Source organism: Artibeus jamaicensis, unplaced genomic scaffold, assembly GCF_021234435.1.
Source record: "Artibeus jamaicensis isolate MK-2021 breed Jamaican fruit bat unplaced genomic scaffold, CSHL_Jam_final scaffold_286, whole genome shotgun sequence".
NCBI classification, from domain to species: Eukaryota; Metazoa; Chordata; class Mammalia; order Chiroptera; family Phyllostomidae; genus Artibeus; species Artibeus jamaicensis.
Genome location: NW_026522034.1, coordinates 3164804 through 3176679, shown reverse-complemented (window position 1 = coordinate 3176679; position 11876 = coordinate 3164804). Strand labels below are relative to the sequence as shown.

At 43.4% G+C, this 11876-nt stretch overlaps 1 pseudogene; it reads left to right on the top strand.

The window, feature by feature from the left end:
• The first annotated feature begins 3705 nt into the window (after positions 1 to 3705).
• Positions 3706 to 11109, top strand: LOC119046566 (phosphatidylinositol 4-kinase beta-like; annotated as a pseudogene).
• Positions 11110 to 11876: the final 767 nt, after the last annotated feature.

Genomic DNA, 11876 nt, shown 5'->3' with positions numbered 1-11876 from the left:
CCCATGGGTTTGCGTGAGGACACCCGACCCTCTGAGCCACACCAGTCAAGTTGACTAATGCAACTTCTGAGCCCATCCACAGGGCCACACAAACACTTAGACTGTGCCTTACACGGCGTAAGAGAAAATTTACAGCTGGAGTCGTTTTTGTTTTTCGATTTAAATTGCAGGCTCAAAGGAATGCTATTTTGTTAGATTCCACCTCTGTTTTAATCTCCAGAAACAGTGGCTCAACTTAATATTTAATCTTGACCTTCCAATGAAACTGGTTGTTACTCTTGTTATGCAATGAGGCTTAGACTTGGTCAACTTCACTAAGTTAAAGCAAAATTCACTAGGTAACTGGTAAACCTCGAAATTGAATTCAGCTCCCTGTGGAATACAAAGAAATGGTTTTTCTCATGGCTACACTATTTGTTAAACTGATGAGGACCTCGCCAAAGACCAAGGAAAATGTGATAAAAATCCACTTGCCACTCTATTTGCAGGAACTTGTAAAAAAAAAAGAGTCTGAGTGCCCTCCATGCTCCTGAATCTTTCATTGTTGTTGCTTCATTGCTATGTGATTGAATGTGGACCCTAAATCCAGACTGTTTGCTCTACCAATACTGACATTATTTAACCTCATGTCTTAGTTTCTTTTTTAATATATTTTATTGATTATGCTATTACAGTTGTCCCATTTTCCCCCCTTCATTTCCCTCCACCCTGCACACCCTCTCCCACCCACATTACCCACCTTTAGTTCATGTTCACGTGTCATAAGTTCTTTAGCTTCTACATTACCCATACTATTCTTGCCCTCCCCCTGTCTATTTTCTGCCTACCATCTATGCTACTTATTCTCTGTAACTTCTCCCCCTCTCTCCTCCTCCCACTCCCCTGTTGCTAACCCTCCATGTGATCTCCATTTCTGTGATTCTGTTCCTGTTCTAGTTGTTTGCTTAGTTTGTTTTTGCTTTAAGTGTGGTTAATAATTGTGAGTTTGTTGTCATTTTACTATACATATTTTTTATCTGCTTTTTCTTAGATAAGTACCTTTCATATAATAAGGGCTTGGTGATGATGAACTCCTTTAACTTGACCTTATCTGAGAAGCACTTTATCTGCCCTTCCATTCTAAATGAAAGCTTTGATGGATAGAGTAATCTTGGATGTAGGTCCTTGCCTTTCATGACTTGGAATACTTCTTTCCAGCCCCTTCTTGCCTGCAAGGTCTCTTTTGAGAAATCAGCTGACAGTCTGATGTGGAACTCCTTTGTAGGTGACTGTCTCCTTTTCTCTTGCTGCTTCTAGGATTCCCTCCTTCATTTTAATCTTGGCTAATTATGATGTACCTTGGTATGTTCCTCCTTGGGTCCACCTTCTTTGGGACTCTCTAAGCTTTCTGGACTTGCTGGAAGTCTATTTCCTTTGCCAGATTGAGGAAGTTTTACTTTATTATTTGTTCAAATAAGTTTTCCACTGGTTGCTCTTTCTCTTCCCCTTCTGGTACCCCTATAATTCGGATGTTGGAACATTTAAAGATGTCCTGAAGATTCCCAAGCCTCTCCTCATTCTTTTGAATTCTTGTTTCTTCATTCTTTTCTGTTTGGTTGTTTCTTCCTTCTGATCCACTTAATTGATTTAAGTGCCAGTTTTTTTTCCATCACTATTGGTTCCCTGTGCATTTTCCTTCATTTCACTTAGTGTAGCCTTCATTTTTAATCTAATTTGTGACCAAGATCAACCAATTCTGTGAGCATCCTGATCACCAGGGCTTTGAACTGTGCATCTGATAGGTTGGCTATCTCTTCATCACTTAGTTGTATTGGCTCTGGAGCTTTGATCTGTTCTTCTGTTTGGGCTTTTTTTTTTTTTGTCCTGACACGCCTATTAGTATGAGGGGTGGAGCCTTAGATGTTCACCAGGGCAGGGCAACCCAGTGGCTGGGTTGTGATGCTGTATGTGGGGCAGGGGTCCAAGAGGGAACAATGGCATTTGCTCTGTTCTCTGTTGGACTTCAGTACCTTCCTCTGCCTCCCCCAAGCAAATCGGGCCCTTCTGGTGCTGATTCCTGGGTGTGTGGGTTTGTGTACATTCTAAAGATAAAGAAATAAAATCTTTAAAAAATATAATCCCTCTGGTCTCTCCTTTCAGAGTTCTAGGCCTATTCTGTCCATTAATGCCTGAGATTTAACAGGACCAGTCAAATGCTGTACCTTCTGCACTGTGCACCAAGCACCTCTTTCTTGCTAACTTATTTTCCTATGAGTGGCACCATCACTCAAATTTGTAAAGCAGGTCTTCCAAGAGTTCTTATTCAGCCTCACCACATTAGTTAACTACACCTCAAGATTGTGAACTCTCCCTGGCCAAGTTGGTTAGAGCTTAGTCCCATCATCCTGATGCCCCATAGTTGTGGGTTTGATTCCCAGCCAGGAAACATACAAGAAGCAACCAATGAATGCATAAATAAGTGGAACAACAAAATGATTTTTGCATGGTTTCATTTATTTTTTTATCTTTAGAGAGAAGAGAGGGAGGGAGGGAGAAAAACATCTATGTGAAAGAGAAACATTGATCAGTTGCCTCTCATAGGCATTCCAATCAGGACCAAGCCTATAAGCCAGGCATGTGCCCTGACCAGGAATCAAACTGGCAAACTTTCACTTGGTGGGCTGACACCCAACCAACTGAACCCCCCCCCAGATGGGGCACAAATTGATATTTCTTTCTCTCTCACCCCTAGCCACTGTCCCCCTCTCTCTGACATCAATCAATAAATTTAATTTTTTTGTTAAGAAAAAAGAATGAGACTATCAAAATTAATCTCTTCCCATTTCTACTGCTACTGCCCTCATTCAAAATCCTCATTAAGTTATAACTATGCTGCTATACAGCATAGTTGTATTATGCCCTTACCTCCGGTTTCTCCCAGCTCCAATTCTGTCTCCTGTTCACTGCTCTACCTTTAGCACCTGACACAATAGTTAGTATATAGTACCTGTTCAGCAAATGTTTGTGGCATAAAGACCATCAACACTTATTTCACCCTTGTAGATAGTTGTGAACCTATGTTCCTTCCTCAGGCTCCTTCTATAATCCTCAGGGCAGAAACCATTTTAATCATTTTGCCTTCCTCCTATATGTGAAGAGCCCATGATTAGTGACATGGTCCTTTTCAGCTAGTTATAGTAAATCCTTTAGATTTTGGTGATTAAAGAAGCAGATTTAAATGTGATTATATATCCACATATCAGAACTCTCAACAAAAATTCCTCCTACCTACTCCAGTGGTGTAAAAGCTAAACAGGTGACACAGTAATTATAATGATCTTTTAGCCCTGGCTGGTGTGGCTCAGTGGGTTGAATGTCAGTCTGTGAACTAAAAGGTCACTGGTTCAATTCCTATTCAGAGCATATGCCTGGGTTATGGGCCAGGTCTCTAGTTGAGGACAGATAAGAGGCAACCAGTTGATGTATCTCTCACACACCAGTGTCTCTCTCCCTCTTTCTCCTTCCCCACTCTAAAAATAAATGAATAAAATCTTTAAAAAAAATAAAACATAAATAAAATTATCTTTTAGAGGCTGCCCCTGCAGCTGCTCTCAGGGAAGTACAGGCAGCCAGTGGAACCAGGAAGTGTCAGTAGCCCTACCCCAACCACCAGTATCTGCTCCACAGGAGTCCCTGGAGTTTGAAAGTTCAAAGTCAGTTGTGGCCATGGCAGATACACTAGTGGAGCCTGCCCCTTGAAGCCAACTTCTGAGCCCATTCCTGGCCCATCAAGGGTAATGGGGGCTCCTTGCTAAGTGACATCATGAAGGGAGTTGGAGACCTATAGGTGACTGACCCTGAGGTGATCCAAAAGTCCTGCTAGGAGGTGCTGAAGAAGGTCAGGCTTTTGCATGGAGGCATGGCTGTCTCCAGCAGAGACACCCCACTGCAGCTGGTCAATGTGGATGGTGTGGACAGTGAGATCTGCTGCCTGAATAACCCATCTGCCCAGATAAGAGAAGAGGAAGAGAGATGGGGGCCACCGTGGCCTCTGGCACAGCCTAGGGAGCAGGAAGGCAGCAGTAGAACAACAGCCAATGTTGGCTGCTGAGACTCAGTCAAAACTCTGACATGTCCATGGCTAATTTATACCTGTATTACCCTAAGGAGCCTAGACTGTAAGCCTTCATTCGCAACAGGCTCTTCTGCTTTCACAATTAGAATGTGGACATTTTTTTCTTTTTCCTTTTTAATTATATTTTGCTGATTATGTTATTACAGTTGTCCTGATTTTTCCCCTTTTGCACCCCTCACCCAGCAACCCCACTCTGTCAGGCAATCCCCAAATCATCATTCATGTCCATGGGTCATGCGTTTAAGTTCTTTCGCTATTCTGTATCCTATACTGTACTTTATATCCTCATGGCTATTCTGTAACTACCTATTTGTACTTCTTAATCCTCTCAATTCTTCACACATTTCCTAAGACCCCCCTTCCATCTGGCAACCATTAAAACACTATCCATTATCTATGATTATAGCTCTGTTCTTCTTGTTTGCTTAGCTTGCTTTTTAGATCCAATTGTCGGTATATTTGTATTAATTGCCGTTTTATAGTTTTGATCTTCTTTTTCTTAAATAAGTCCCTTTAACATTTCATATAATAATGGCTTGGTAATGATAAACTCTAGTTTTTTCTTGTCTGAGAAGCTCTATATCTGCCCTTCGATTCTAAAGGATAGCTTTGCTGGGTAGAGCAATCTTGGCTGTAGGTCCTTGTCTTTCTTTCATTATTGTGAATATTTCTTGGCAATCTGGAATCTTAGCCCACAAAGTTTCTTCTGAGAAATCAGCTGACAGTCTAATGGGAGCTCCCCAGTAGGTAACTCTTTGCTTTTTTTCTTGCTGCTTTTAAGATTCCCTCTTTGTCTTTAACTTTGTCATTTTAATTATGATGTATCTTGCAGTGGGCCTCTTTGCATCCATCTTGTGTGGGACTCTCTGTGCTTCTTTGACTTGCATGTCTATTTCCTTCATCAGTTGGGGAATTTTTTTTCATTATTTTCTCAAATAGCTTTCCAATTTATTGTTCTTTCTTTCCTCCTTCTGGCACCTCTTATGATGTGAATGTTGGACCTCTTGAAGTTGTCCCAGACGCTGCTTATACTCTCATTTTTTTAAAAATTCTTTTCTCTTCTTGTTGTTCTGATTGGTTGTTTTTTGCTTCCTTATGTTCCAAATCATTGATTTGAGTCTTGGCTTCATCCACTCTAGTGTTGTTTCCCTGTAAATTGTCCTTTATTTCAACTAGTGTATCTTTCATTTCTGACTGGATCTTTTTATTTAAAGATAGTATTTATTTATTTTTAGAGAGAGGGGAAGGGAAGGAGAAAGAGAGGAAAACATCAGTGTGTGGTTGCCTGTCATGCACCCACTCCTGGGGACCTGGCCTGCAACCCAAGCATGTGCCCTAACTGGGAACTGAACCAGCAACCCTTTGGTTCATGGACTGGCACTCAATATACTGAGCCATATCGGCCAGGGCTGGATCTTTTTTATATTGTTGAGGTTCTCATGAAGTACTGTGCTGTTAAGGAACACATATGAGGTTGTGGCCACTTAATTTGAAGGTTTGTATTCACAGACAATAAAAACCTGAAGTCAAAGGTGAATAGTTAAGCAATTTACAAAGCAAGAACAAAGAGAAAGCAAGAATTAAGAGCATACATCACCAGATGGGAAAAACACCAACACCCAAACACAGACACTGAAGAATCCCAGAAGCAGCTGTATTTGGGGTTTGTCTGGGAACAGTTCCAAGTGAAACATCCTTCTCTCAGGTGGGATTCTAAATTTTCACTTTGGGGGCTCTGCTTTAATATGTTTTAGACAAAAGTGGCTACATGCCAAGGGCCTTTTGTGACTCAATTCACTAACTGTTCCCTCCAGGAGAATAGGCAGTTCTTCCCCAAGGAAACGATCAGTGTTTACATGTACTGAGTTAAAAATGGTGCTTAGTCTTCCATGGAGAAGGGCTAGTTCTCCCTGGGAGAGAGCACACCTATATTTCATCCTTACAATAAAAGGTCACAGTTCCAGCATAAACAGGGAGGATTCTTAATATTTCTTTAACTCATCAAGTATCTTGAGCATCCTTTTTTAAAAAAGATTTTTAAAATAATTTTTGGAGAGGTGGGAAGGGAGGGAAAAAGACAGGGAGAGAAACATCCATGTGTGAGAGAAACATTGATCAGTTTCCTCTTGCCCACAAATCAAGGATGTGTCCTGACTGGGAATCAAGCCAGGAAACTTTCCATTTGCAGGCTGGCACTCAGTCCACTTAGCCACAACAGCCAGGGCTCTTTGAGCATCCTTACAACCAGTGTTTTCAGCTCTGCATCTGATAGATTGCTTATCTCCATTTTGTTTAGTTCTTTTTCTGGAGTTTTGATCTGTTCCTTCATTTGGACCATGTTTCTTTCTCTCCTCATTTTGGCAGCCTCCCTGTGTTTGTTTCTGTGTATTAGGTAGAGCTGCTATGACTTTGTGTCTTGGTAGCATGGCCTAATGTAGTAGGTGTCCTATAGGGTCCAGTGGCACAGCTTCCACTATCACCCAAACTGGGTATTCAAGGTGTGTCCTTTGTGTGGGTTGAAAATACCCTCCTCTTGTAGTTGACCCTTGATTGTTGCTGGCAGGTCAATGGGAAGGATTTACTCAGGCAAGTCAGTTGAAAGGACTGGTTGTGACCACTGACCACCAACCTTTGCTTTTTGTGGAGGATCAGCTGTGCCGGAGCACGATGGTGGTACTCCGACATCATCTGTAGCTGTCTACTGAGTGATGCAAACTAAGGTAAGCCACTACCTGTGTTCTGTCTGGGAACCCTGCATGAGCTCTTAAGCAATCTACAGATGGCTGTTACTTTTGCTGGGGTTAGAGATTCCCAGACAGAGCCAAACTGTGGATCTAGGCTGGCTGCTGCTAGTGCCAGGCCTGAGGCCACTCAGCAGGAAGTACTGGGGCTAGGGACTAACTGAGGCCAGCTGTTGCTTATCTAGGACATTGAAACTTGTGAGCCAAGACCAGCCATTCATGTGGAAAAGTCACTGTTAATGATTGGTTGGGCCTGTAAGTTGGCTGGGATGAGTTTCTGGGGATATCCCAGGTAGGGCAAACAGTGTTAGCCAGGTTGATGGAATCTCAGATATGGCACCCAGCTGCTGCCTCTGTAGCTCTGTGAGGGGAGCGTTCAGAAAAGGGACAGTGGCCTCTACCTGCCTTTCTGTCTGGATGAAAGCTGTCCCCCAGCTCTCACCTTGATGCCAGACACTTTAGTACCTCCCTGTATACAACTGATGCCTTTCAAGATGCTACCCTGGTCCTGGAGCTCTGAGGGAGTAAGTCTCTGTGTGGGTTCTTTGAGTAATTGCTTGGGACTCCAGCAATTTTTTCCCACCAACTCAATCTTCACTGCAGCAAATGGGGACTTATCTGCCTGGCACTGGAACCCTGGGCTGGAGGGCCTGGGACTGCTCCTTCCTGATATCCCTCCTGTATTTTTATCCATTACAGGTGGATGTGGTTTCTTTAATTCTGTAGTTGTCAGACTTCTATTCAACTAATTTCTGATGGTTCTGAGTGATGGTTGTCTACATTTTAGTTGTAATTTTGAGTAGTTGTGCCAAGTGGCAAGGCATATGTAGCTCTGCTGCCATTTTGACTGGAAGTTGAGCAGGATCTCAAACTTTTTTTTATTACAGTTTACTTTCAATCATTGTGTATGTGTTTCAGGTGTAAAACATAGTGGTTAAACAGTCATATACTTTACAAAGTGTTCTTCCTGATATTTCCTGTACCCACCTGGCACATACATCCTTATTGCAATATCATTGCATATATTCCCTGTGCTATGCTTTACATCCTTGTGACTATTGTAACTACCAATCTCTGCTCAATTCCCAAACCCCTCCCCTCTGGCAACCACCAGTCCAGTCTCTAAGTTATGAGTGTTTCAAAGTTGTTTATTTTGTACACACATTAAGTAAAATCACATGGTATTTGTCATTTTCTTACTGGCTTATTTCATTGAGTATAATACCCTATAGGCCCCATCCATGCTGTCACAAATGGTAAGATTTCATTCTTTTACAACCGAGTAGTATTCCGTCGTGTATATGTACCTCTTGTTCTTTTTTCTAAAATCCTCACCAATATGCTTATTGATTTGCGAGAGAGAGGAAGAAAGCGGGGAGAGAAACATGAATCAGTTGCCTCTTGTACATGCCCTGACCACAGCCTAGGTGTGGTGCCCTGACTGGGGATTGAACCCACAGCCTCTTGGTGTAGGGGACGCTCCAACCAAGCAACCTGGCCAGGCCTCACCTGTTCTTTATTCACTTGTCAGTTGATGAGTACCTGGGTTGTTTCCATATCTTGGCTATTGTAAACAACACTGTAATCAACATAAGGATGCATATACTATTCTGAATTTGTGTGCTGGGTTTCTTCAGATATATTCCCAGAAGTGGAATTGCTGTGTCAAACAGTAGTTCCATTCAGCACATGAGGGTTTTTTCTCCACGTCCTTGCTGACCCTGTTTGTGTACTTATTGATGATAGCCATTCTGACAGGTGTGAGGTGGTATCTTATTTTGGTCTTAATTTGCACTAATTTTCACTCATTAGTGATGTTGAAGGGATGTGGACTTTCTGCACCAGCCACATGTACACATCCATATGTACATCCATATGGTTGAGGATGTGGGTGATGCCATCGAGCTCTACATAGCTCATCATTGCTGCCAGAGCATTAACATTTCCCTCCAGTGTCTCCGGTTGTTTGAAGCCTGCTCTTCAGCCAAGTGCATTTCCACTCAATGACACTATCCAATACTCCCCGTGGGACCAAGCTATAGAAGGCAATCTTCCCAGAAGAGCTGAAGCTCACCAAGAGGGAGGTGTCCTTCTTAAGCCTATCCCCAGACATAGGGCTGCCTCCCTTTAAAAGGACTCACCAGCACCCTAAGTCACCGGTGCTCCAGTATGTTTCGCAACAACTTGAAATGAACAGCCAGCAACCCCAAAGTGGAGAATGAGGGTAAACCTTTTAGATTGGCTCCTGATTGAGAATTCTTATCAAGTCCCTGATGGTGATCAGCATGTGGTGAGCCATGTGTCTGGCCCCACCAGGAGTAGGCAACACAGCAGTTGATCTGAGCTCTCTCCCTGCTCAACCATAAGCTCCCTGCCTGAGTCTGGCTGCCCACTGCCAGCTTTGATCACCATGTGTACTGTATGCCCGACACCCAAGCTGTTGTCAAGTCCAAGAACAAGGCTCCCAACCTGATCTATGTGGAAGTCCTTGAATGTGAAAATTTTCATACCACCAACGTCCCTGCCCAGATCCCTGAGAACTGAATCTGGAAAACACAGTCTGTAGAAACCCTGCCTGAATGCAGGATCAGCCATAAACAGGAGGCAGGCAGCTTCAACACTGTGCCCAGCTATGACAAGAATGATGAGGCCTGGTCAGTGGACAGTATAGGTGAGCTGCTGGAGGAGTTCCCTGAAGTGCACACCAACTCTGTTTTCTATGGACAGCATCACCTTCTAGTAGAGCAAGGAGCCTGTGTTCTTTGCAGCAGGGAACAACTTGACAGCACCTTTCTGAGCAGCTGGCTCACACCCCCACAGCCTACAAATGAGACCCAGAAGACTTTTCTGCAGTTGCTCTGTCGGAGCTCTGGCAGGATTAAGCGAGGCAATCAGAGGGCTCCTCCTATGGACATCTCCCAAAGTGGCAGCTCCTACCAATTATTGTCAATATGGGGATGATCTTCTGGCAGGCTTCCCAGGTCTTGAAGTGGCTGCAGTCCATTTGGGAACAGGAGCAAGTGCCCTATGGATCAAGCCATACAAGATTCTTGTGATTTTGGTGGACCATAACATGACTGAACCCAGGGTCAATGCTGTGTCGATCCACCAGAAGAAGCAGTCACAGCCCTCCTTGTTTGATCACCTCCTACAGGAGTGTGGCAGTTACACCACTGAGACATTCCTCATTGCCCAGAGCATTTCATGCAAAGTTGAGCTGGCTACCTGCTGCAAGTCAAGGAGACACAATGGGAACATCCTTTCTGATGCTGAAGGCCACATGATTCACATTGACTGTCTTCATCCTGTCCAGCCTGCTGTGAAATCTGGGATTTGAGATGCCACCCACAGAGCTGATCATAGAGTTTGTAGACGTCACAGGGGGCCTGAATGGTGACATACTGATGCTGCTTGGAAACACATACACAAGCTGGTGCAGATCATGATCAACCAGCGATTTCTTGATTCCTTGCTTCCATGGCTCTAGCTCCATCCATAACCTCAAGGAGAGGTTCCACATGAGCATGACTAAGGAGCAGCTCCAGCTGCTGGTGGAGAAAGGCAAGTGGTCTGTCATTACCACTCTATGGCAGCTTCCAGTTATCTCACCAATGGCATCAGCAGACCCTTCCTACCCACTCGTCCACGAAAGAAACACAAAGGATCATATGGTGACTGTAGGCCTTGTCAGCGATTGGGAAAATCTGCTGTGGGGTCGACTTGCTGAAGCTTCCCTGCTCCCACTGATGTCAGTATTACCACCTAACAGGCTCCAGGACTTACCTCCAGAGAGCAGAGGATACTGGGCCTTCCTTCTCACCAAGGTCTCAGAGGTTCTTTTCACAGGGCATCTTCTTAAGCTGTTCTGGGTCCCAGGAAGGGAAAAAAGTGGGTTTCTGGTACTTAGGACTTGAACTTGTGGTTTGCCGTTGGCTATGCTGTTGCCTGACTGTCTCTTCCCAGGGAATGACTCCTAGCCTGGGTTCCCCTTGGTAGGTGGGCTCTGGCATAGGGTCCTGCATTTGCCGAGGTTCCCCATCACAGGGACCAGGAAGGGAGTTTCACAACCACTTCAGGCCTAGACACAGCAATTCCTAGGAATTCCTTTTCCTAAATCCTTTCCCCCCACCCAGGAAAACACCTCTCAATTTTGTATTGATTTCTGAAATAAAGCATAAATAAATAAATGAACAAAACACCCCCTTCCATCCTTTAGCCTTAAATATCATTCCCTCTCACAGTACTCATATGTATAGTCCCAGAAGTTTAAATCTGCTACGAAATCTTAGATTGTATCTGTCATTATTCTCTTTACTATCCCTCTGCCACCAAGTCTCTAGGATTTATAAGGGTAGGACTATTTAGATATTCATCACTGTGGGGAAGCAACATGAAGAGAATCTGGAAGAAAAACTGAGCAGCAGAGACTTTATACTACAAGGAATGAGAGGGAAAGAACTGGCCCACAGAGGAATCAAACCTAAGGACTATGACCCCTAACTACACATTAAATAGATAGGGCTGTTTCAGATTATTTTAAATTTATACTTACTAAAATGGGGAGAGGAGGCTTTTTGGCAGAGCTAGTGTTTTATAAAGGATACTTGTGTTAAAATCTTACCAAAACATTTACTAGCATTTCCTTACATGGTTTTAGGAGAGAAGACATTGAAATTTGAACTGAACTCAAATTCCCCAGATGCTAGAGTATGAACTGGCTATAGTAGAAGTCACTCAGATGGAACTTTTTTTTTTAATTTGAGAGAGAGATTTGTTTTTCTACTCATGTATTCATTAGTTGATTCTTTTATGTGTCCTGACAGAGGACTGAACACGCACTCTTGGCATATCAGGACAATACTCCAACCAACTGAGCTACCTGGCCAGGGCAGGCCTAGAACTTCCTTATCCAGCAGCTGATGCTCAGTATTATGGGGCTTCTAAAGTAACACAGGATTTGTTTATTTTATTAATTCTCTTAAGATATAAACCCACTTATTCAATTCTCTAAGCAGAAAGCC